The 22,034-nt window shown below is 33.9% G+C and overlaps 1 long non-coding RNA gene across 1 annotated transcript; it reads right to left on the reverse strand.

Annotated features, from left to right (window-relative positions):
- Positions 1-1,785: 1,785 nt before the first annotated feature.
- Positions 1,786-5,339, reverse strand: LOC127988028 (uncharacterized). Its single transcript, XR_008161492.1, has 2 exons — positions 2,510-5,339; positions 1,786-2,298 (listed from the first exon to the last, which is right to left on the reverse strand). It is a non-coding gene; the product is annotated as an uncharacterized LOC127988028 (long non-coding RNA).
- Between the last annotated feature and the right edge of the window lie 16,695 nt (positions 5,340-22,034).

A 22,034-nucleotide genomic window follows, 5' to 3' on the forward strand; every position in this document is an offset into this window, starting at 1 on the left:
AAGAATGTAAATACAAACCACCACTTAATGAAGGTATATGGACAGATTAGTGCTCTGCGGCTCTTCTGGTTGAAGCATGAAGCATGTAGTTTGGGGTAAATAAGGGATAGGTGTGTGTTTGGTGGTCTGGTTCGGTGGACTGATGCCCTTTCATTATTGCACTGCTAGCTGCAGCTCCCACAGTAGTGCAACAGGGAAAGAGTGTCAGGCAACAGACAAACAATGGGACCAGGAACATGCTCACACAAACAGTATGTTGTTGTTCTACATCATATTACACTACATTTTTATCATTTCTAAATAGCCGAATGCTTTCCAGCCATTTCAGTTGGTCTAAAAAATAAAACCCTCATTCAACAGCCTTTAGAAACACACCTGTCAATCACTGACCATCACAAGAAATGTTTTCTTATGCCTTTCATGATCCATTTCTCAGACCTCTATACAGCTTCCATATTACCACATACCACATACAATTAACTCAAGGTTAAGCTATTGATTATGGGATTATGATGATATGAACAAAATTACAACTATTTGAAACCACATCTAGACAGCTAGATTTTCATACAAAATGAATTATGAGATGTTGAATTAACTTGCTTAACATTGATTTAATGTTGAACTGCTTGACCAACATATTGTACATTATAATAAAGGATATTCGGTTAAAATGTTCAGCTGTCAATAGCATTTCAAAAATCACAATTTGCAAACACAAATTCAGGTAAAAACTGTTTATGGTCAATAAAGAAACAAAGGAAGTTAAAATTGTTGTTTCAGAGCTCAAATTTTAAGTCTATTGAAATGACAGTGCTGTAGCCATTTATTTCTCTAATGACTTGTAAAGTTGAGACGATGTTGAGGAAGACTATATGAGAGCATGTTGAGGAAAAATTTGCATTATCAAAAGCAGAAATATTTCCCTCCATATCCATGGAGTTGACAGAAATGCTGATTTACAGTTGTCAACAAAAAGAGTATCTGAATAAATTGCTGAATAAACTAGCCTGGGTCTATTACTACTGTTTAAAATGTGTCATTGTTCGACTGTGCAAAGGACAGCTTGTTCCCATGACTTAATTTTATAATTCATATTAGGAAAGGTTTAAATGTAATAGCTGTTTGCACTGCTAAAAGCAAGCTATATCTACAACCACACCAAAATATTTGTGGGCCATTTCGTTTTAATGTAAAACAGGTGTTATTTATTGCATTTCAAATGAAATGGTTTAAAGCAGCCACCCCATTCTTTCTCCATAAAAAGATTCACCGATTTTCAATTCTTAGAATAACACCATTGCACATTTTAATAAAAATGACAAAGGACAATCAAATCCCTGAATGTTCCTGAAATTGCAGATTACCCTTAAAGTCAAGACCCTATAAGCAATATTGCACTACTCCATAAACTGTGAAAAAAGCAGAGGCAATATTGATAGGGTCTTGCCTGCAAGATGCATTTATCATGATTAGAAAAAAAAAATAAAAAAAACATGCCTGTGCAAAAATAACTAGGGGTTTAAATCCCTGAATGGTGAGACTGAAAATGGATCCTACAACACATGATATGCAAACCTCTTTGTGACATCTGACCCTTCTCAGCAAGGAAGAGCCTACAAACAAACCAAAGTGAAGGGCAAAATGCGGTTTTCAAAATTAATTTTAAGCAGAATTCAGTTTAGTTGATTTCCTGCGAAACAAAACATTTAATATAAAATGTTGTTATGTTCAATAGAGCAAACTGTTGAGGTTTTTACATGGTTGAGTTTGAATGATTACATCTTTAAATCAAACATATAATTTAATCCGCATTTGTAAAGGAACATCATGAACATTTAGAATCATAAACCATGTGACATTTTTTCAAAAACATCATTTGTAGCACATCTGGCATTTTAAATGGGCTACTTAAAAACAATCATCTTCTAATAACAATACATGCATGCTATCAATAAAGACGCATTCTTTCTAAACCACGCAAATGGACTGACTAAGGCATTCAAATATGAGAAGCACTGAGTGGAAAGCATATTGTAGGCCCTTTGGTTATCTGCGTCCAAAAGCAGTCTTGGTGCTCTGCAATTCCAAGCATACCAGCTTCTGCCTTGGAGTTAACGACATGCTCCAACAGGATTTTTTTTTCTTCCTTAGGGAATTTCACATTGAATTCACATGCATGATCTTACTTGTCCCCCTCGTGAATAAAACACGTTAAACATTTTACCAATCAGGTTTCATGCATTGAACTTACAGTGAAAATGTTGAATCATGACAAGAGGACGAGAATACGACGCCCTAAAAGATATAAGACGACCGGTGTAGTGTATCAGCTGAGCACACTGACCAATAGTGGTCTTGTAGAAGAACATTACGCGTTGTTGAGTAATGTAGTAGGCCTATGCAAATACGAGTTCAATATGAATTAGCGTATGGCAATTTTATCTATATTGGTTCTACATAAGAATATAGAACGCGCTACCAAATCTGCAGATGAATGCAAACTTACCACTCCTCATGTGCCCAAAGCTGAACCGAGATCACGGGAACAGAGAATCTGTAGGCCTCAGTATGCTATAGTGCCCTATGAATGCGCTGCGCATGCGCGTTGCGGTATAGCGCAACATTCCTCAGTTCAGACCTGTGAGTCTCAAGCTTACCTTCCACTGTGGAGCCTCTACATACATGGGTCAATAACAAATGCTCGAGATGATGAAAAGGAGAAGTCTTTTTATAGGTCTAGTTTAAAACACGTGTGCCGAGTTCCAAGTTAACATTCCTTTTATTTATTTTTAATTTTATTTTTTTACAAAAGACTTGCAAAGGTCCAGTGGCTTAAACAATTATTTTATTTAATTTAAAGTTATTAAATACATTCCTTAGGCTACTGTGAATCCACATGAATTAAAAACAAATAATAATACGATTTTATTTTTTTAAGTCATGAATATCACAAAGTTGTCTTAGGACTTAAGGCCTAACCTACTTCTTTTGAATAAAGCGTGCGTTTTCATAAACAATAATTATTATTATTACCTAAAACCTCGACACAGTAAAGTCTTAATGGTCTTCAATGGTTCTTCTTTGTTTTTCCTGAAACACGATAACAAAATAATTCCGGAATGTTTGTTAGAACGCGTATAGCCTACTTATAAATATTAAAGCAATAATAATAAAATATTATGACTGACTACTGACTACTTAGGCCAATTTTATTTTTTCATTTCTCTCGCTCTAACAATTTTAGCTTTTTAATATATATTAATATTTATATATATTTTTTTTACAATTTCAGGAATTACACTACCAAGATTTAGCCTATTTAAGTCACACACAAAAACAATCATAAGGATAATACTGAAATAATTCCTGAGTTAAAAACGCGTTTGTCATATAAGATGTAGGCTATTTTGTATTAATTGCGTGTAAAATATTTGATTCAAAACTATGCTTCACTACACTGACTCGCAAAGTCTGCGTGTATTGCGCAAAGTGTATTCACACACACACCAACCTGCCTACGTACAACAATAGCAACCAATAGATTACACTTCGTTTGGCCAGATGTCCATTCCTTTGATGAGACAACCAAAAAGTTCAAATTGCATAACCTTGCAGATTTTGACTTGCAGAGTAAATGTCATACGTGCGACCTCCCCTCCTCACATTCCCTCCCTCTCCTCCCATCTTGGAAAGGGACCTGCCCCCTACATTCCTTACAAATAGTCCCATCCCCCACCGATCTGACTCAAACAAGAGAATCATCCCTTCCTTCTGCCTTCTGGAAGAGCTCCTTCATTAGAAATAAAAATCTAAATATATGGTCACACACCTACCAGCTCTGTTCAGTGGAGAGTTACACGGAGATGGAAGCACTGGTGGCACTTTGCATCAAACACTTTAATTCCCACAATAGTGATTAATACATTATATATTCAAGCGTAAGAAAAAAATGGCTTTGGCACTAAATTTAAAATGAATAGCTTAAATTTACAATTTAAGAAGAATTAGGAAAAACGATTAAACAATAAACAAACTTTACCTGCGAGAAAGATTTTAATTATATAGGCTAATTTAATCATAAAGAATAAAATGCAGGATACAATTATTGAGCCTACATAAGCAATATAAATGCATCTTAGCCCAAAATAAGTAGCCTAATATGTATGTGTGTGTGTGTGTGTGTTTCTGATAATAAAAGAAAATAAGGAAAATTCAACACGTTCCTATTGACAACAAACATACGGAGGGTGTATATTTAAAAACAGCAAAAGGACCATCACACTTTATAATATATATAATATAATAATAATAATAGCTATAATAATAGTGACATTTAGGAATGGACAAAAACATACAAAATGGCGTTTAGATGATTACTTGTGTCCGCTCGTGCTTTTCTGCACCTCTCTGCGGGCAGGCCTCATACAGAAGTTCCCGAAATATGCAAAAGGTTGAGAAACTCACTTCAAAGCATTGTTGGAGTGTTACTTAATCGAACACGTGGTTTTCAATGCAAACGAAAACGACCTCCGTCGTACAAAATGTTCTTTCGAAGGAGGCGTGGTCTGTAGGCATTTTCAAATAAGTGGAAAAACCTGGTATCACAGATATACCTTAGGTCAAAAATCTGTGGTTCACACGCCTGGTGCGTGCTCTACAACAATGCTGTTGTGCATGGAATGAATCCAACACCGTGCACACATCTGGGCCCTACATCTAGGTGGTCTAGACTCGTGTGAACCTCCATTTTCGCCATTTGAAATAGTAGTTGAACGCCCTTAACCATTTAGCCTACCGCTCGCCACAGCAATGTTTAAAGGCTCTTGTGGGTGAGTAGGCGAAAGCCGTATGCAATGACAATACTATTGCACTGCTTGAGTAGATGGTTCAGTAGTGCAACATCGTCAAAGCAACTGACTTTAGCACAGGCCACAATGCATGGGCCACATTTGAACAGGCCTTCAATCCAGCAGAGCGAAATCATCCGTCATAGTTGCATATAGGCAAGTGAATTTAGGCTAATTAAAGAGCAATAGCCTATATAAGACTAAACAGGTAGACTAAGTTTTCGCTAACCATACTTTTGCTTTAATAGGTAACTTAAACTCATTACGCTTTATTTTATTTTACTGGAGCGCGTCAGCATCTGTCGTCTTATAATTCTTTATAGTTGAGTAGCAACGCCATAATACGCCTTTATAGAATAAATTCATTACACCTGTTATATCAATCATGAAATTTATACGGATGCACAAGTTATATAGTGAACTGAGGGTGGGAGAACTTGAAAACTTATAGGGGGAGGGTAAAGATTACTTTTTCTCTTTCTTTCCTCTTTTTTTTTTTTTTGTCATCCAATGCCCTTTTAATATTGCACTGCTCATCTGACTGCACAGTAGTACAACAGAAAAAGGGCCCTGGACAACAACAGTAAAGAAACTGAACACAGGGTGTGAAATAATGGTTTATATTTTGAACTGATTAATCAAAATGACACGTGCTCCACACAGAGTGCAATCCCCCAAAATAACAGGAATTTTAATGTAAATATTAGACCATGTACTGGTCAAAATGGTGATGACCATAATCAACTTAACGCGATGTAATTATAAGAGTTGATGTAATTTATAAATCCTACGTGAAGGGTACATTTAAGAAAAATAAAGATACTGGAGGGCATAAATAATTATACCAAATTAAAAATCTCAGAACCTTCCAACTGGGGTATACTGTCTGTTATTAAAGCTTAAGCTGAGGGAGAAAACACGCATGTAATTAAAACTAAGCAAGACGTGGCACAATCTCAAAATGAACATTTATATTTAGCAGCATGTTTTTCATACAATTTCAGCAGCAAATAGCGACGAACACACTGCTTTGAGTGTGATACGAAGGAAGAGGAAAAAATAGGGCAAAGAGCACATTCCGCGATACAGTAGGCTATGAGAAACCTTCGTTTAATACGTATTATTCTTGTCCCCTTTGCCAAAGTGGCAATTTGAAACCCCCTGGTTAGGGGACAAGGTGAGGGGGCGGAGGCTCCGTAAGGTTGTTATTTTCAATGCATACATTATCAGTGCTTTTGGACACTTGGTGGGGAAAAAACACGGAAGGTTTTAATTTTTCCTAAAACAAACCTTTATATTTTGGCTGAAATGTAAATATCAAACCGAGCTGTACAAATCATACTTTAACGAGGAGCTAAAAACACACACATTTATGCACAACCTCGTGCAATCGACCAGTGCATTTTTACGCATTAATTACGGACATTAAATTATTTATAGAAATTGCTGCTACCCTGAATATTTTTCGAAACAACAATGGCAGTGTAAACGCACATACAAAAAAGCTTGAATTTCAATGCACTCAGGAATTTATCCACAAACAAAGCATTTGCAACAAAATAACACTCTTGCAATTAGAAACGGCACATTTTTGTTTCGTTTATATAGACTTTAAACCTGGAGCTGCATATAAAAAAAAGAAGAAGACGAAAGAAAAAAAAAGAGAAAGAAAGTGGCACATCGTGTTTCTAGCTACTTCTCTATTTCACTTGAGCTCGCAAAATCTTTTATTTCCCAAATCTATTATCTTACAGTTACTGATTTAGACCGTGTAGAAAAACACGTGGAAAATACAGACTAGGCTTCCAACACCCTTTTGCCAGTTAATCATTGGCTTCTTGAGAATATGGTGAAGTTAGATGCTTTACATGGATTCCTCGGACTAAATAACCAACCAGGTGGCTGCAACAGATCAACACTTATGACAAAAGAAAAGAAAGAAAGGAGCTTGTTCCCTCGGACTGAATGACAGCCTGACAGACAAGACTTCTCAAGCGCGATGCCCTCTTGATATCCTCACCAGCGCGCGCTTCACATTTCTAACTACAGCCATGTTAAGGGGCTTCTATGGCACCCCATTCGTCGTTCTCCCCACCCAAGCCGACTCAACGTTGTCGTTTTTGCCCCTGAGCTCCCGCCATTTCCATCAAATCACCCGGATGCTACTTGCGAACAGAAAGAGGAACCCCTAAATTTCATGAATGGTACCTGGCCAAGGGAGGGACAATCCTTGAAAGCAGAAGACACCGACAAAAAGAGAAAAAGTTGGACCGAAGGGTTGCAAGACAAGAAGCGCAATTTTCTTCAAATATCTTCGCATTCATCCCGCGTAACATAGTGCCATCCCGTCACGCTCGCGCATTCTTTCCCCTCTTGGTCTAAAAAATCAAAACCGTAATTTATCCATGGCAAGCCGATGGCCCTCCTTGCTCAAGACTCCATCTTTGACTAGTTGACATTCAGCTCTTGCTGAAGCAAATTCCTCATTTGCATGCGTCTTCGCGATTGGCGCGTTTCTGCGCTAGTCTTTGCCGCTTGAAGAACCATTGGTTGAAGTCAAAGGCATTTAACTGTCTTGTGAACCCCGCGATAGGCTACTTGGAGCGAAACGTCACCGTATAGTTTTAGTTTAACAATGAACACACAAATTCTGCTCTCCATTCACAAATTTCCTTTTATGCTAGATTGAAACACTACATGAATTTGTAGTTTTAAAGTAGCAGATTACATGAAAACTGTTATTAAATTCCATGCCACAGGAAGAAAAATTATAAAGGTCCATTTTAGAAACGTTTTGTTGACTGTATACTTTTAACTAGTCAAAATCCTAAAATAATTCTAATGGAATTTAATCATCGTTTAAAACCAATTGTAGCTATTACTAGAACTATCATAATAGAACTATAATAATTAATGAGAATCCTGTAAGAATAAAACAAGATCCTGCACAAACTCGAAGAACTAATAAAACACAAAAATTGATTTTTTTATTCATTATATCTATTCGTAATTTATCCAGAATAATCCTATGTGGCTCAGTGAATCTTAATTAATGTACAAATTATTATAGACATTCCATTGGCTTTTATTGAGGATTCTTTGACTGGGAACGCTTTTCCACTTCAAAGCAGGAAAAAAAGGTTGCATATTATTCGCACTAGAATAAACCCATAATGATATTTTTTATGACAAATCTTTTATATTTTAGTACACTGTAAAGTGGTAACACGCAAGTGTTACCAATTGTTAATAATAAATTCTACTTGATTTAACTCATACAAATGTTTTGTTGTTATAAATTGGTATATAGGTTGGATCAGTAATGTTAAATTGCCTAACGTTTGTGACTTAGTTAATTCAAATGTTGCATTTTTTTTAGTGTTCACTGAAGAGCCTTATATTTGTATGTTTCCTATTAGTTTTTTCAGTCAAATTAAATATGTAATTATTAGCCTATATATTTAATATAATTTCTTTAAGCTTTATATCAATAGTTTGAAAATGAAAACAGATTCTAGTTTTCTCTGTAATGAGCTTTGTAAGAATTTGACGGCCCTGCTGGTTTTTATAGCCTCCCAGAGATGCCAGCTAGAGAAGCAACTGTGGAATGCAGTGAGAAAGCTATAGGTCTCCGGGACAGATATGGTGACCCGAGGAGAGAGAGAGGAAAGGGGGGCCCTCAGTGGAGGCCCTTTGGTTGACGCCTAGAGGAGGGCAGCGGTCTGTAAAATCCGGCATTCCTGACCAATGGAGCTTAAATAATGGCATTGTCCGGCGGAAAAGAGCCGCCTCTCTCTGTCTTACTCTCCCCCGTTTACTGCAGGGAGCTGATTGTGTAGCTAATCGGCAGAGAGCGTTTGATCCAAAGCAGAGCGTGAATTCAGTATGCAGCGTACGTATCAAGAGGGACACCCTCCTCTCCCTCCTTCTATAACACACACACACTCACATGAAAGGTTCCTATATCCTGCTATACCTTCTCAGTGCAATGTGTGTTTGTGTTTGTAGAGCAAATAAGAAGCAGAACACGCCATGATAAGGATGATGCACTTTATTAAAAGATGAGTGTTTTTCGAAGGCTTACAAATAAAAAAGAATGTCCTTAGAATGTGAGGAAATGGTTTTGAAAATACATTTACCCTTAACGTCAGAGGAACGTTGTTTGTTTGCTGGGAACATAAATCACGAAACATCAACCCTTTGGCCGTGAACCCATTAGCAAAATAACATGCACTTCACAATTGTCAACGAACCATTAACTTTCTTCTCCGAGCTCGCATGCAATGGTTAATATATAGCCTGTGTTCTTGTTTTGTTCATGATGCACGTGCTGCCCTTTGTGTCAGTGTGATCTCGAGGCGGAATGAGGAATGCCACGCGCTCAAACTTTCAAAACACACATGCGCACAATCAGGAGTTTACACGACTAGCCTAACTACTTTTACGCATTGTAATTTTTAAATGTTTTATTACATTATTTATGCACGTTTAAATGAGAAATAATACAACGTGTAAAGAAAAACGTAAGCCCATAGATTTTCTTTTATAAATTGTGATATTTTAATAAAATTAAGTATTTTATTATAGCCTACAAATCACTGACGCATTTGATCTATTCTGCTATGAATATTTCGCTTTAATATTTTTAAAAAAATTTGCAAGTTTAACATAAAAAAAACTTTACGTTTATGTTGGTTCTGTGTATATTCCTAAAGATGAATAAAATATTCTTATTCATCCAATCCTTGTTACATCGGTTAGAGAATGAGGGGAAAGATAGAAAATCTCCGCCTCTTTAATTACCACGTGACGCGTCCCAAACCCTGTTGGTCACGCCCACATCACAGCAAATGGAGTAAACTCTCATATGTGTTTGATAAAAGTTAGCTTAATTTGCGCATACTTTGTTCTTTCACACGGCTTTGTTATTAATGTTTTATAATCAAAATGTTACAAATACATCGATCCAAGATAATTTTTATACAGACAGATTATTTTAAATATACATTTACTGTACTTATCTTAGTTAAGCTCAAAACCAATTACATAGAGTTGTTTACACTCATTTAACATTTGTAAACATTTGTAACACAAATCTCATGGTGCATTTGTCTTTTTTTAATTGCAGTGGTGTAAGTTGTTATACACTTTACATTTGTATGTTCAAAAACATTTTTAAAGCTGTAGGATTTTGCTAGAACTAAATATTTGACATCAAATAAAATGTTTGTAATAAAACAATGAAACATTTTGATGCATCTTTCTAGATGTATGTACAGTATGTTTGTGTTTCATGTGAACAACAGTTTAGCTGTTAATGATAAAGAAAACAATATTAACCGCACAAATGTTTTAGAACAAATCTTGTAAATCATAACAAATAAATCAAACTCTTGTTGTATTTTAGAGGGGTAGTCTGTGAATTTAACTGGGATTACATGAAATATAAATAGTGTGATTAGAATAAATCTCACAATCAGAATCTGTGAATTAAGAAGTGAACAGTTCAAAACAAACAGTTAAAAGTCCTGATATGTGTACAGTTTTCAGAAATGTGAATATGTGTCAACCAACTCCTATAGATCACTGTGTTTTTATTTAATGATTAAATAATTATAATATTAAAAATAAAAATAGGTTTCGGGTTTATGCTGGATCTCATTTTATGTGCAAAATGAATGTGTGCCTGTGCAAAAACATCTCACTATTTAAAACATATTTGCAAAGCATTGTGCAAGGGAGACTTATCCAACTCACTGAAATATAATTGATATTGAAAAAGTATTTAATTAAAAAACTTGCTTTTATTTAATTTAATGTTTAATTTAATCTGTAGTCTACATCTATGTAATTTTTTTGCAATGCATTCCTCTTTGCTTGTTAATCTTAAGTGTTAAATATATAATGGAGTAGGTTTAGTAGTTTCTATTTTGGTGAAATGACTCAAACATTCACTTGATTTTAGTTTTAATCTGTTTTTTCATTGATTCATACATTTCCTTCTGTTTGTTAATGTAGCATGTAGCTGCCCTCTCTCTTCTATCTCCTCTCTCTCTCTCTCTATCTATCTTTCCTGTGTGGGGGCTATTGACTCGATGCCAATAGCTATTGATGGGTATTGATGACTGTGAGGGGAAGGAACTGTGAGGTTGTGAGAAGCCGGTGTGTTCAAGCCTCTCTTCACCTCGCTTGTTTTTCTGAAGGCCCCTTCCACCTTTTCCTTTCTCTCCACCCCCTCTCTCTGACTCTTCAGGCAGTCTCCAGCTCCTTAGTGTAGCCCCAGCCCCCATCCCATCCCGTACCAGCCCCCCAGCTCCTGCTACAATCTCTCCTAATTGCATGCATGACATTCCAGCTGGGTGGGTGGCATAGAGCCTTCTGTACACTGTAAAGTGTTATAGCAGGAACTGGAGAGCTTTTTAGAGTTGAGTGACATGCAAACACAGACACATTAATGCAGGAGCATGTCATGCACTATCACTACCTCTGTAAACTCTCATGCATCATTCCTCTTTAATTTTTTATTTTATTTTCAGTATTAAAAAAATACTGCCTCGTCAGTGTACTGTATATAATCAAAGACCATCCATTATTGTTGTTAATATGATTTAATTATTGGTATTCGTTAAACTGTATTTTTCATCATTAGTAATTTTGTGTGTAATGCTTTGACAACATTGTATGTAAATGCAATTACGACATCCAATACTTGAAACAGAAATTTTTATATTCTTAGTATTTATAGCTATGGATAAATACAAATTTGGCATTAAAAAATCTTGAGGAATGTTTACTTGTTTTGTTTAGCTGTGTGGAAAAATGTACTTTTATTTGTTCAAGCATGAATTGTTTTTGTTCTTGTTTTTTAACATTCATGGATTGCATGATTTCTAAGCAGCATCGAAAAGTAGAATAATGAGGGAAAAAGTCAAAGAAAAAAACATGCTTTTATCAGAAATTCAGTCCCATTAGTTACTTCAGTTAATAAATGAACTAACATTAACATTAAGCATTACATTGGTCACTATATATATATATATATATATATATATATATATATATATATATATATATATATATATATATATATATATATATATCATCACTGTTACTTGATGTTACATTAAAAATTAATTTTTTTAAATCGTTGTAAAAATCTTTGCCATCTGCCTCACGTTTGTTGCTGTCAAAAAATGAACAAACACACTGTGAATCAACTCTTCATAAATGACTGGGAACAGTCCCAATGTTTGTCTCACAGGACACTCAATCTCTCTTTTCACCAAGGTGCCGGAAATGCTTTCTTGAATGGAAATGTAAATAATAAGATATCCACCATTATTGCCAGATGTGGGCTCAGGCATCATCAACCTTCCTCTTTCCTCTCTTCAGACTAGTCAATGACCTCTCTTATGGTTTCCTCCCCCCCCCCCCCCCCACACCTGCCCCTTGATCTCCGTCTTGCTCGCTCTCCCCTTCTCAAAAAGGAAACTGGTGGACCCCCAGGTGACCTCTGGCCCTCAAAGGTCAACATCCACGGAATTCCCAGATGTCAGAGTTCAGAGCCACTGCTCAGGGTCTCAGGTTTCGTGCATATATCCATGTGGCGCCAGGCCACTGCTCCGCACCATACATACCACCCAGATCCCACTACATACCTGCCATTCAGCCTTCAGCCTCGGTATCAGTGTTCCTGCCTAGCAGAGCAAGAATCAGCAGAATGAACAAAAGACTGCCGTTTGGTGACGTCACAGAAGAGCTGATTGGTCATTGTTGGATCAATGCATTTAATGGATTATTTGGTGTTTACTTGTGCTTGGTCTGTTTTCTTTTTTATTTTATAGTAATAATGATTCATTTATTTTCTTTTTAAAACTTTGAAACTGATTTAATTTCTAAGATTAAAAAATATCTAAAGCCAAAAAGCAAATAACTTGTATTAAAGCATTACATTTTTTTATAATTTAACTCGTCAAACTTTCACATTAAAGAGCAAAAAATAAATATGATAATTATTGTTATTATTGAATTTAATTCATCTATATGCATCTTAATAAATTCAAACATAACCTTGCCTAAAAATGTTTCTATAATTTATTTGACAGGATCTCAGATCCTCAGATTTCCTGTCAAATATAATTTACAACTATTTAACACCAATAAGTCATCCACCTTTTTTGTCATGTTTACAAGTCATTAAAACTGTCTATAATGACCAATAGATATAACATTTTAAATTATATTACACAAAAAACAATGTAGCTAACATCGAAAGGAAAACATTTGCTTGTTTGTTTTATTAATTATATTGTTGTAAACAAAAATAACACCAATAATTTAATTTACTATTTCTACTTCAAAGTTGAAGTTATTATGATTTTTATGAATGTGCTTACGTTTGTTGCCTTTGTTAACTTCACCTATGGATTTTACAAACATCCACGTTATGAAGTTATTTCTACTCTTTGTCTTTTAACAGCTAAATTTATGAATGAGCCCTATTGAGACGTAAAACTGACGGTTCATTCATTTAAAACTATTGGAGCTCATCTTTAAAAGCGATTAAAGGTCACAGAGATGTCTGACATTCCTCAGTGCGCGCGCGCTTGGTGCGTGCGTGTGTGTGTGTGTGTGTGTGTGTGGAGAGGCGTGTCTATGTAAAGTGCTCATTTGTTGTCACATCTCTGAAACTCAAGAGCGCTTTAGTTTTTCGACATCACGTTTAAAAGCAACTGATTTTTTCGTTGATATGTGACTGTTTATTAGTTGATCCAGGTGTTTTGGCGGGTGATGTGTGATCTAACAGGGAAATGTATGCTTTTGAAGTTTGTAGAGGGAAGTTAAAAAATAGCCTAACTCTGCTGTTAACGGAAAATCGCTTTAAATTGTACAAATAACAGCAACATCGATAAAACGTTTAAGTTCTTAATTAGACAAATATCTTCGGGCTGTTGTTTAAGTGTCTGTCTACCCGCCTGTTTTAACAAATCCATTTAAATTAGCTTGTTCTATCGTTACAAAAACGAAAAATAATGTTTGTGCAAGCGACAACAGTTTTATTTGATCGAATTACTAAATGTAAGTGTTTTGAAAATGATGTTTAAACGAATAAAATAGAAATTAATTAATAAAGTGTCCTTCCACAACAATTTTTCTATTTTATTTATTGAAGAAAAACATATTTTATTTGTTAAATGTTAATAATTGTTTCACATTCATTTGTTTTCATAACAACATTATTTTAATGTTCAACATTAATTTAAACATTTCACAGCCTTATAGACTTGGATAATTGTTTAAATAATTCTTTCAAAAAGTTAAACTAATTGTTAGGAGACCAAATGAGAACAAATTATTTGTTACAAAGGAACTTTAGTTAAAATTTGGCCATTTCTGTAATGATTAAGATCTCAGTAATTACAAGAATTGATATTCCTTTCATAATTTGTATTGATTATCATTAATATTTTCTTTCTTTGCAATATTACAGTAGCTTTGAACACTTGAACACTTTCACTCTGCTCAGTGAAAAATGTCAGTGATTTTTTTTTCTTAACCTTTTCATGTTTAGGTTAAATGCCAAAAGTAAAAGTTACAATCAATTAGAAACAAAATACATATAGGAGGAGAACAGTTTTTTAGTTCCACAAATCATATTTAAATTCTCTAGTTCTTTAGAAAACCATCTACTGGTGTTTAAAAAAAATGTTGCTGATCTGAAAAACCTATGATGTGTTATTTTAAATCCAAACACAACCTTCCTGAGAATGTTTAAAGAATATTGCAGTTCATTAAAAATACATTTTAATGCAGAAACAACTGGAGTATATATATGGGAAAAGATTAGTGATGCTTTCCATGTAAAGGAAAAAACTATCTTCATTTTTAAGTGAATAAAGCATGCCTGATTCTCCCTTAGAAATACATAATTACATTTTTTTAATATCAAACAATAATTTAGGATCTAAATGACAGTAAGATAACAGAATATTTTTCATTTCTAAATACCAAAAACCCCTTTATGATGTGTGCAAGAGGATGATTACAAAACCACAGTGATAGCAGAGAGAAACCAATGAGCTGTGAGGAATTAATCATTGCTTTTATTCAAGTGTCTCATGATGGATTGGTGCCGGACAGAGGCTGTCCCACTGTGGTCTCCTGTTCCAGTTGAGAAAATAGTAAAAAAAAAAAAATCTGATCATGCATGTTGATCGAAAAAGGTCAACAACAATTTCATTTTCATAAAATGCAACAAAAACCAGCGTCCATCACAGTGTTTTTGTTTGAGGTGGTGAGTTCAGCACATGGAGGAGGTCCCTTGTTTTTCTGCATGTGTGTGATGAACAGCGTTCCTGAACATGTTGTTTTCAACATGTTCCCAGCCCCTCGGTGGTCCTCCATGATGTGTGTGTGTGTGTACCTTGTGTGTCAGCACACAGGTTTGACTTCAGACGGATTCCAGCTCTTTGAGGTCTTGCTGCACATACCTAATGCAGGAAAGGTCAGAGGGTAACAGCCCCTAGCTGAAGGCATGGCCTTGATGTGAGGACCCTGTTCAAACAATAAAGGAATGCAAGGTTCCCAACCAAGACCGAGTGAAGGATGAAGGAGAAGCAGACAGGGAAAGAGGACAAGGTGGCATTTAAACATTAAACATGAATATAGTTAACACTTAAAAAGGTTGTAAGCCTATCGAAAGTAAATCATATCTTAATTTTCTTTTTAAAGCTTCAGCTAAAGCTCCCTTTCCTTTTTCAACATTTGTGGTGGTTTTGATATCTACAATCAGAAGAATCAGGAAGATATGGTGAGCTACACATGCAGTGCTCATTTCCAATTTTTTTGTGCCCATTTTTATATATGTGTGTATATATATATATATATATATATATATATATATATATATATATATATATATATATAACACACACACACAAACACACAAAGAGTGGCACTCTTTAACCCAAAAACTTCATGTGATTTTCTGTTTATTTATGGAAATGTTAAATGCTAATTATTTTTTGTCATTTACACTGCATGATAATATTGTTCACTGATCAGATGATCTGGCAATGTTCATGTTAGAAGTTCATATTTATGTTAAAATAACTGTTTTATATTTTATGTTTTAAAATGTGATTATTCCTCTGGTGGAAAAGCTGAATTTTCAGCATCATTCCTCCAGTCTTCAGTGTCACATGATTCTTTCAGAAATCATTCTAATATTCTGATTTGATGCTCAAGGAATATTTTTTTATTATTATCAATATTTCAAACAGTTTTGCGGCTTGATTATAATTTTTGTGGAAACCACTGATTTTTTAATGAACGGAAAGTAGCATTTATTTGAAATATAAATCTTTTGTAACATTAGAAACGTCTTTGCTGTCACTTTTTACAAATGTGACGTTTTCTTGAAGATTATTATAGTAATGTGTAATTATATATATATATATATATATATATATATATATATATATATATATATATATATATATATATATATATATAGATAGATAGATAGATAGATAGATAGATAGATAACTTAGAGTGTAAACTGATATTTACATTCAGTATCCTAGCTCAATATCTATGCTTCGAAAAGCAATACAATTCCAGATTTGTTAAAAAAATACAGCTTTCCTCTTCAACCTCTTTCTCAGAGGAATTGCTTTCCCCACCTTCCTCTTCATCACACCTTTCACACTCCTCATCTTCCTCACAGAAGAGGGACAGAATGCTTCACTCCCTGCATATCTCAGACATGTGAAGAGGAGAGTAGGAGGGGAGAAGAAGAGTGATAAAAGAGAGGAAAAGATGATGACGATGATCAAGAGTAGAACTATTAACCTGATCTCTGAAACAGTATCCATATTGATTAACTGAACAACAGAGCTTAAATTATTAGATGATTAAGACAACAACATGTTAGCAAAAGCCATGTCTTAAAAATAAAGGTGCACCAAGTCATTCCATGAAGAACCTTTTCATCCTACAAAAGGTTCTTTATAAATTGATAAAATGTTACTTTTAAGAACTGTTCACTGAAAGGTTCTCTGGGGAACCAAAAATGGTTCTTCCATGACACTAATGAGAAAACACCCTTTTGCGTCTGTTATTTTTAAGAATGTGTCTTCTCTTAAATATTTGAATTGTACATATATGCACCAAAGCAAAGACTTCAAATGTTATAATTTAATGTATGTGAATAAATCATTTCTTATATGTATTGGGAATAAACCTGTTCATATTTAATCATCACTAATCTAAAAAGTTTTCTTTCAAACAGCATCCGTTCAAAGCACTTTGAGTACAGTTTAGTCAAGTAGAATTTGAGTTGAGACTAAACTATCGGAAATAAAGCGTATTGTGATGTTAAACCAGCTGATAGATTTTGTGTTTGGAACGATTCAAAAGCAAATCATTTTAGATTCTAGGTCCTTTATGTTTAAATGTATTGCAAAAACCCAGAGTACAATTGTATTGTTTAGGAGAGTCAATGGAGATATCCCTCGTGTTTTATTTAACTTTCAATATTTTTCTCCTAAAATTAATTTGTAGAAATAAAAATTTATATAACAAGTAATTAATAGATTACATGGTTTTGGAAGTATTAAACAAGAAGTGTCATATTAAGCTCCCTTGATTTTGATTATAAACCTTTGCATCTATTGTTGACCAGATTGTTGAAACATAGAAATAATTTGCAGTTTGCTCTCTGTTTAGATTCATTTGCTGTCTAAGAGAAACAACCCAGATATTAACACTATTAAGTCTTACATATGAAATACTAGTTGGAATCTAATTTTTTAAAACCAAAACATTTCATTGAACCTATGACAAAATATTTTGAAGGAAAATGCATATGTGTATTATTGCTTGTATCATATTTAATAGATCAGGGTTTCATGACTCATATAGTACAATATAATAAGAATATGGAGCTCACACCTGAAGAGGAAAAAATCCTTCCATTTATGTAGAGATCCAAAAATATCTAATTTGGTGCAAAAGTGGTTGCAGATGAAATTCTTAGCTTGTAAGTAAATTAATGAGATCTTCATAACAGAACTGTAAAAAATGCATAAATATCAGTATCACTTTATATCTCCAAATAAAATGTCTTGGTTATATTTAAAGAAAATGATATTAAAATGCTTAGTTTTATGATCAAAGCAATGTAATATATATTGTGGGGGCAAAACATGTAAAGCAATGCAATGCTATGATGAACAATTAAACGCTCCTCAAAAGCCTGATGGATTATATTAGATATTGATTTTAACATGATTTTTCTATATTAAAAAAAATCAAACAAACCTATATTGCTTCAGCCCAGTAAGCATTCATCATGAAATATTACTAACAATATAATTTACTCTTATTTTTAAGATTTCTCAACAAAAAGTGTGCCAAGAGCTCAAGATACTAAAAGGGTAATACCAAAAAAAGTTTGAATTATCAATCAGATTTAAAAAAGCAGGTATAGATTGTGTGCAATTGGTTTTCAGCAAAGTTTCGATCATACTGATCATTCAGATGCCTTAGAAATCTAATAAGACACATTATAGGGTGACAAAGAATTTGTGAAGTTTAGCATGCAAGAAAACACAGTTTAGTTATTTTATTGCACATTTGTAGAAAAAGATCCTGAAAAATAAATGATTAAATAAATAAATAAAATAAGATAATGATGAAAAATGACATGGAGAAAAACAAGACAACAAGTTAAATCTTGGCTGTTACAGTCTTCAGATCTCCGGCCAGTTACATTAGATCAAGTGAGTGAGTCAGCCATCTTTACTGGCAACACTTTTAATGGTTAAGATCTTTTCCCCCATCCTGCCAGTCAATTCCTCCTTCCCTCAAACTTTCATCCAACATATACAGTACTGTGGTGTTTATATCAGACATTTGAAAGGGAATCCATCAAAACCTCTTTAATTTCATGTGAAAAAGCGAATGAGTGTTAAAGAGAAAGAGAAAAAAAAGCAAAGAAATAAGTGCAGTTTGTTCATCCATGTCTGTAATTTCATCCACCCTAGGCCCTGTAATCATTCACTTGTCTCTCTCTTTGTCTACTGCCTTATGGTCCTCCTCCTTCAATGTGGTGCATGTGCTCTTGGTCTTATACACTGCTTTTTTCTTGCTTTAGATGTGTTTATGTGTCTATCTATGAGTAAGAGAGGATGAAAGAGACAGAAAAAGGCAAAGAGTGCTGATGAAAAGTGGTCAGTCATAGAAACTATGACTCATCTCATGGTATCAGTGTCACACACACATGGACATGTAAAACTCTTTGCGGATTGATGGTCCAAGTACTCTATGACCATATATGTTCTGGTTTTGCATAATAAAACCATGACGAAGAGAATCTGGATCTAAATTTCTTTGGTTTATGTGTGTCAGTAATCTGTGTGTGTGTCTGTATGTGTGTGTGTGTGTGTGTGTGTGTGCGAGACAGTCCGAATGAGTCAATACTGGAGGAGGCAGTCATTGTGGGTTGGATGGGTTTAATTGATCACTCCTGAAGGAGACAAACTCACTTCCACCCTCCCTCTGCCATCTGTGGGGTCACAGACACATGCTGATTTTTAGCAATGCAATGCAGTGCACTGACTTGTCTTTCCCCTATTTTTTATTTTTTTATTAACGATCTTCCTCTTTTTTCCACTCATTCTTATAATTTAGCAATTCGGCATTGGACAGTGGACTAAACAAACTGGCTGAACAAACCAAACTGTCCTGTTCTGTATTTTCTAATTGGCAGGATTTCACATGAACAGTTGCTGTCACTGAGCTGAACTCAGATGCTGCAACAATCTGTTAGAGGGATCAAGAGATTCTCGTAATGTTACGTCGGCACCTAGTGGCCATTGAACGTAATTGCATGCGTCAATACTGCCTGCCTGCCTGCCTGCCTAATAAAATAAAATAAAATAAAATAAAATAAAATAAAATAAAATAAAATAAAATAAAATAAAATAAAATAAAATAAAATAACATTTATCTATCCTTAATTTCTGCCAGACATCTTGGTGTATTGTATACTACGTATCTTACAGCTATGAAACTGATATATCATATATCAAGGCAATAATTTAGGTTATTATAATGGTTTATTTGATTTGTTATAATTTATACATGTATTTTTTTATTCATGTTTTTTTAATCAATATGCCAGAATTATGATTTTATAGTAATATTTTAATTTTACAATTTTTGTTATTTAATTACATTTTTATTTTGTGTTTTCTAATTATTGTATTATTAAATACGACTAAAATACCAAATCGAAATCGAATTTTTACTGCACATGGATTATGTGATGTGGATTTGGTATTTAATATTTTATAAATTAGATTCTTCTTAATTTTAAAAGGTTTCCTTTTGTGACAGCTTGTGTTAAAGTTTTTATTTCTTGGACAATTTGTTGCCAAATATTCACTGGAGTGATGTGGATAAATGGAGTGATGCGAGTGGGAAATTGTGACAGACAGCTAGCAGTTTTTTTTGTGAAAGTTTTATTTTAATCTGCCTTCGGGGTGCAATGTATGCACCATGTCATGTGGAGACTGGAAATGAGATGAGATTCTGTGATGCTATTAATATTTAATTAATTTTTTTTTTTTAATTACCATTGTATGAGTAATTTATCTTATGTATTTGTGATAAACTTGCATGAAGTATAATTTTTTGACTAAACCTTTTAACAAAAAGACAGTTGCCAGTAATTGATTATTTTAAAACAAAACATCTTCACATTTTCTGTGTATTTATAATATTAATTTATATACATTTAAGCCTACTCATAATAGATATATTTATATGTATATGTAAATAGATAAATACATTATTAAATTAATGAATGAATGAATGAATGCAAGAACGAATCAATATAATATAATATAATATAATATAATATAATAGATTTTTGAATAAACATCAAACTTGTCAATATATTTAATATTATTTTGTTATTTGTATATTTTATATTGTTTCTTATTAATTTGTTGTTATTATTTAAAAAATTACCTTTACTTTCTTTTTTAAATCACTATTTTACATTTAGTTAAATGTTTCTTAGAACAATCAGGGCTTTTATTTTGAAAAAAAAAACAAAAACACGAACAAGCCGGAAAAAGTGCCTGCAGCAGGTGTGTCCATCTGTCGATTGTTTGTCTAATAACTCTATTTTTATTTTTAGCTATTAATTTTGAAGTAAGATATCTTCTTTTGCTATTTCATTGTCAGGGTGCGTTGATGTTTGTGACTGATAAGTAAACCCAGCAGCGATGAGGACTGAAACATTTGTTTCTTTTCTTTTTTTTTTTTTTTAATCTTGTTTATTGAACTTTTACAATAATAATCGAATACAGTTACAGGAGAATCATGACAAAATAGTTTTTCCCCACCACAAGAGAAAAAAAGAAAAACATATTAAATTATAACTAAATAAAACATAAACAAACCAATACATATTATAAAACAAAGAACATCAAGCCTAATTTGTCGAGTATAGAATATCTATCAGAGCATTACAGTTTAGACGTTTCGACCGTTTATCAAAAGTATGCATTATTATTACCTCCACAAACAAAACTTTACAGCTTTAATGAATATGCATATACATACATAAGTATCCACACTTGAAATCACACACTCCTAACCAGATTCAGGCCACGGTCATGTTAAAATCTTAATGCTTAGATTGACACACTCTAAGAAGAAGTATTACTGACATATTCAGAAAGAAAAATAATGAAGGGATCTCAGATCTCAGAAAATATACCAATGTTGCACTTTAACGCACACCTCATTTTTTCCCAAATGAATGAAGCTCATGACATCTCTCATCCAGTCATCCAGTCAGCAGGAGAATGCGGCGTCTAGCTAATAATGTTAAGAAGGCAAACGTCTTGCAGTTTTTCCAGGTAAACCAGTGACATTTGAGGGAAGTCCAAAAAGGGCCAGACTTGATCTGTTTCATTAACTATTACAGACTGATAGCCAAAAAGAAGTTATGGATGGACATAACAAAAACATCTGTATTAAATCCGCTGGGGCCTTGATGGCAACAATCACAGAGCTTGATTTTTGCCAACCTCGCTTTTAACCAGTAAATTCAATTAATACATTTTAATTGGAGACACATTTGTTTCTTGAATGAGAGAAAGAGGA

Source organism: Carassius gibelio, chromosome A5, assembly GCF_023724105.1.
Source record: "Carassius gibelio isolate Cgi1373 ecotype wild population from Czech Republic chromosome A5, carGib1.2-hapl.c, whole genome shotgun sequence".
NCBI classification, from domain to species: Eukaryota; Metazoa; Chordata; class Actinopteri; order Cypriniformes; family Cyprinidae; genus Carassius; species Carassius gibelio.